Genomic DNA, 6,152 nt, shown 5'->3' with positions numbered 1-6,152 from the left:
CCTGCAAAATTAATGAACAAATGAATGACTGTTATCACTCCTCTGAAATCAAAAGATGTTTTTGGGCCGCTGCTCATCCCTCACTTTGACAATAATTGATTTTACATTGCACAGTCAATTGTGGATGATTGTAGAATTTTACATACTACAAACAAATGTATCCCTGTTAAACTGCAGAAAACTACATAGTGAGAAATCTTGACCTCAAGATAGTATATCAATTTATGACAGCACAGGAAGTATTTTCTTCGATTGCTAGCAATTAAAATTCATAGGGCAAGTACATGTAGCCTTAATTCGCCCACCGATCAAAACAGAGCAAGCATCAGCAGGTTAGAAGAACCTGGGTGATGTTTGCAGTTAGATGCACAACAACAATTCAAAGCATTTGCGTGTGGGTTTGTGCGTGCACATGCACGGCAGCCTCAGGATTCCTTGAGTATGGAATAAAAGCAGGCGAGTGGCTGCTTTGACAGGCCAGTGATATATTGGTCTATTGTGTAAACATGACAGCAGTCAGACGATCAGCTGTAACTGGCACTCGTCCAGAAACTTATTGGGCTCAAGAGCATTTTACTCTTTGGAAGGTTTTGAATGGCTTCAATATTTAGGGTTCTGTATTTTGGTTTTCAGTTGTTGTTTATTTTGAGTCAATTTATCAAGTTAAATATGGAGTTAAGAATCACGATTTTGCTAAATACCATGGGCTTCCGCGGGGCGGTGATTATTAATGAACTGGGTAAATTAGTAGATATGGAGTGAGATTATGGGTGTTAATCTGGTAGTTTTCGATTAAGCCTAATTTGATGTTCAATTAAGCTTAATATGATAATACACACCAGCTTTGAGATTTTAAATACCCACAGTTTTATAATTCGGCAACTTCTCAAATTGATCATTTTAGTATATCGTATCAATCAGATAATTTGTATTTAATGCACAGCCGTGGGTCAAGGATTAAGGTTACTTGTAAGATTTAATAGGCTGCAGGGATGTTAGTCAAATGTTAACTTGCTTAAATTATTCGTTTTGTTTTATGTCAAAGGGTTGATTTTGGAATTAAGATTTCTGGATAGTGTTACCGTTTTTGTTTGTTATTGAGACACGGTAAAATTCTTATTGTTACAATGTTGTTGAAGTAGGTTATTGGCAGTATTTTTCAGGTTTGCAGTTTGGTGATTGGGTTTCCAGCTACTTGCTAATAATTTGGATTAAGGTCGTGATGTTAAATTTGATTTAGTCGCTGTGGTTTAAGGTGAGAGTCTGCCAACTTGATTCCGATGCAAAATACTTATGACGTGCCTAAAAAGGTTTGCAAAAGACTGATGTAGACTATAAACACCAGTCTCTGATTAGCTCTTTTAATTCGGGCCAAATATTCTGACATCTATAAAAATCATCTAAAATTAAGCAGACACTCCGACGACGACTGGAAACATTTCACGCTTTGCTGCAACTCAATGCGGTCGAGATGTAAACTAGACATGTTTTAGCTTCACAAGGTCTGTGGGAAAAGGCGAGAAGGCGTGGGGCCGGGGGCGGGGTAACGACAGGGTCCAAGCAAAGGCTCGCAAATCTTAGGAAAAAACACATTTCTGGGACGCTCTCCACTCTCTGCTCAACAAGGAGAGAAGGCAGAGATGCAATTTACGGCACTTCAGATACTTTTTTATCCAGACAGAAAATTCACTTTGGGAAGGACAAGAGCTTGAAACAGGTTCTGAAGAAAAAAATCAAAGTGTGTTCTGTGCGGCCCTGCCAGTCTAAACACAACATTATGATAAATATTGCGATTGTGAAACATGAGTAAGGCCACAGAAGCTACAATTTAAAAAAAAAATCTTTTCTCAGGGGGACACAAATTTGCCAGTGGCCAGGAAATTACATCATAGTGCCCAACAGCTCATTTTACTGCAGCAAAATGTTCACTTTTTCTGGCCAAATTAAGTAGTTATTATTCTTGCAGTACTCATACTTTTATAAAAATGAATTTTAGAATATATTTTTCTTAAAAAATGTTTTTGTTATTGATTATATTTTAATTTTTTTATTGTGATTTGTGCCACTTTTTTTTAAAAGCAGACGAAAATATGTCGTTATTCAAATCATATTTCAACTTTTTAAGTGATCGTTTTTATATAATTTCAACCCACCAATTATTTCTTTTTAAATAATCTGTTGAATTTCATTTCATAGCTTTAATTTCACATTTAATAAGTGTCTTACAGCTCTCTTGAAAGGTTTTAATTTACGATTGCTTTCTAGTGTCGGTATGTGTGCTGTCTGTGAGAGTTACCATTCCTTTGCCGCTTCCAATTCCCTAAAAGTTTATTTCATTTGTCACCTGTAGCAACACGTTTGTGTGCTGTGTTTTATTTCGGGAAAAGTTTATCGTAGCTGTCATGCTTTTAAAAGTTTTCTTTCGACGTTTGCTCAGACCACACAGTGCCGCACACCAGACGCTCTGCAGCTCTTTCCCGCAAAAACAAAATACAACAGTCATGGAAAAATGCAAACAGTCACAGGAAAACCATTCGATTTTTAAAAAATACATATATGGCTCTGTTACTCCCATCTGTGGTGGATGATAAAAAGCATTATGATTGTTTATTTACAGTATACTGTAAATTACTGTTGTATTTAGGAACTATAAACAATTTTGACCAATATCAAACATTCTGAATCAGTTTATGAAATCTGTTTATACAGTTCTGAGGTCATGAGATTGAACCTCCTGTGTGAAGTTTGCATGTTCTCCCCGTGCTTGCGTGGGTTTCCTCCGGGCACTCCGGTTTCATCCTACATTCCGAAAACATGCATATCAGGTTAATTGGCCAATCCAAATTGTCCCTAGGTGTAAATGAGCGAGCGAATTGTCTGTCTTTGTGTGCCCAGTGACTGTCTGGCAACCAGTTCAGGGTGTCCCTTGCCAAGTGCCCGAAGATAGCTGGGATGGGCTACAGCACCCCCGCGACCCTACTAAGGATAAGTAGGGTATATATTTATATGATCACAGAGACAGACAACGCACTCGCTCATTCACACCTAGGGACAATTTGGACCGACCAATTCACCTGACATGCATGTTTTTGGAATGTGGGAGGATACCAGGGGGCCCGGAGGAAACCCACACAAGCACAGGGAGAACATGCAAACTCCACACAGGCAGGTTCGATCTCATGACCTCAGAACTGTGCCGCACACGCTGTTCCGCATTTCGAATTGGTCATCCTAAACACAGCTGGCTTGACAAATGTCTCACCTATGGTGTGTGGCCTCCATTGTTTTGCAATCATGTACGTAACTTCATATGATGCTCTTTGGATTTATTTGTTAATATGAACAAATCAAAGAGTGGGTTAAGTGGCCTTCTCATTGAATCATCTTCACCTTTAATTCAGCAATAATTGTGCTCAGTGGCAGTTTTACACTAAATTACTCCCTGGGCAAGATCCCTCCCTTGAGTTCAGAAAAAGTTCTCTCTGCTTGAGCCACTCTGACTGGCAGAGTCAGTACATTTCTGAATGCAGTTCAAAGGTTGGGGTAAATATCGAATAGTTATCATGTATGAAAGTGATCAGCTTATCAGACTCTAGGCTGTTAATTAAAAGTGGAACTATTAGTTCCTTACTGTCTTTCTCAAATTCTAAACTTGGCACTGTTTTAGTTATGCCAGGTTAGGCTAGCTTTGTCATGAAACTGAATTTTAGCAAATGTTCGTCGTTTAACTAGCTGATTATATGAACATTCCATTGAATAAAACAGGCCTGGGGGAAAAAGGTTAACTCAAACGATGGAAATAAATAATAACTGAATTTGTAACAGCTAAGGGGCGCCCAAGTGAAATGTTGTTAGAAAGACTATACAAATGTGAACATGACTTGACTTGTTAGATAATATTAAATCACTTTGAGGCGCACATTTATTATCTTTATTGTTATTGTTTATTTTCATTGTATTTTTTTGCAGAGTGGGTGTTTGGGGGGTGTGTGCTGCCTCCCACGTGACAGGTTTAAATGCTGTCCTGGGCGGCTGCCCGCCTTGCCCGTGCCTAAAACCGCCACTAATTGTGTTCTTATATTCCCCATACCAACCCAGCTTCTCAAAGTGTTCCTTTAGTTTGCTGATGCAAGGCTAAAAATACTTCACTTGAAATGCAAATCATGCAGATAGAACCCTGACTCCTATCCCGTTCATGATATATTAAGATCCTTATCTTACAAATTTGGCGAACCATTTTTTTGTAGCTCGACATAGTATAAATTGAACCGAAATGAAGGTAATTACACACTATACTACAATAACATCCACACGTTAGATCACTCCTGAGTGGACTAATATCTGTGCAGTACTGATCGGCCAAGCAATGTCACTTGATCTTCTGCAGACAGTGATGGCCAAGCGCGGCATGCCATTGCCTATAGACAGATTAGTCGGTGTTCCTTGACCTTCACGGCAGAGGCTCCACCGAACCCCTGATACTGACTCACCGAATACCTAGGGTTTGATGAAACCCAGACTGAGAATCACTGCAATAGAACAAGGTATCAGTCACTGCACACCCTAAAATGAAAACCATAGCATGACCTGCCACAGAGAAACGTAACCATGGCTTATAAGCAGAACGCGGAAAAGTGTTGTCGTTCTTGTCGGATGTGATATTTATTACATGTGCGTTCACAGGCCGTCGCAGTGGCAGCTGATCAGCCTGAGGCGGTGCTGTGTTCAAATACCATCGCTAATGCAGACGTTGACGCGGGTCAACGCGTCGACATTAATCTGGTTTAAGACGGTTTCAGCAAAGGCGTCGTAGCTAATCCGCAGCTCAGGCCGGGTGTCAGGTAGTCAATCGCTCTTAACGGGATTAAGTGACGTGTCAATCTACACTTAAAGAGCAAATTATATGTCATTATTTACTCAGGTTTTTTTTTCATCATTTGAAATGTAGTTGTCAACACAGGGAGAACATGAATGCGGGATCAACTGTGGAATGAGGAGAAATTGGGTTTGCATTCCTTTGCTGGAAAATTATGCAGAGTTATTATATCACCTGTTTTTGTCAACATTTGTTATTTTGCAGGCTTTGTTTCAAATAGTCATGCTTGCAGTAAGAATAAGACAGTTCAAGATCTAAAATAGTAATTTAAGTTAATTCAGTTTATTCTAGGAGTTAAACTCAATGCCATGTTGCAAGGTAAAAGTTAGTCTCTTTTCATAAAACAGTAGATGACTTCTTTTGAATTCATTGTCCACCTCTAACCATATTTCTTGACTTACTCACTCACTTACTCATTTCGTTGTAAAGTGTGTCAAAAAGTTTGGTAAGTATACGAGGAGGTAGGGTAATTGTTAGCTGGATGCTTGGCAGGAGGTCAGCTCACATAAGATTTATTCTGTGTTTGCCGTTTGTCACCCTGACCCACAATCCCTCCGTAAACACAGTAAAGGTGTGTGTATACGTGCGTGCTTTGTACTTTTTTCCAAAAATAGGGGGTCATGCTGTCAACTGGATGCTCGAAGGCGAAAACATTTTTAAGTTCTCTTTGATTTGTCCGGTGAGTAAGTTGGCAAGTATGCTTTCAGTAGTCTGTGGTGCCGACGAGACCACCACAAAGGGAGCTAATCCTCTATATCACAGCCAGCGCAAACACATTAGCCACACAACATCAACATGCCGCTCAAATCCTACTGACAAATCGGACAGGGATTTGTCAGCTTGGTAGCCAGCACGGTCTTTTTAATATCTGATTTTGGAGGCTATGGAGATATTAAAATTTGCAAAGCCCATCTTTATTCAATTTAGAATAATTTATTCTTCCATTAGCATCCGGTTATCGGTTAGGGTTCCAGGGGAAGCAGCCTTAGCAAGAAAACCAAAATCGGACGTCCCTGTCACCAGTCACCTTATCCAGCTCATCTGACTGGATCTCGAGGTGTATTCAGACCAGCCATGACGTGTCCTGGGTTCTCTTTGAGCTTTCCTGACGGTTGCAGATGCCAAAAACATCTCACTGGGGTGTTATCCTGAAAGCATCCAAACTAGATGCCCAAGTCACCTCACATTATCAAGTGTCTAATTGAATTTCATTTCTCAGATATGTAGAAATATGAAAATAATCTCCACATTTGAAATTTTATGCATCACAGCGTAC

Source organism: Urocampus carinirostris, chromosome 9 (genome assembly GCF_059441175.1).
Source record: "Urocampus carinirostris isolate Australia breed hairy pipefish chromosome 9, RoL_Ucar_1.0, whole genome shotgun sequence".
In the NCBI taxonomy this organism is placed as follows: domain Eukaryota; kingdom Metazoa; phylum Chordata; class Actinopteri; order Syngnathiformes; family Syngnathidae; genus Urocampus; species Urocampus carinirostris.
Note: the sequence above shows the minus strand (reverse complement) of the source record.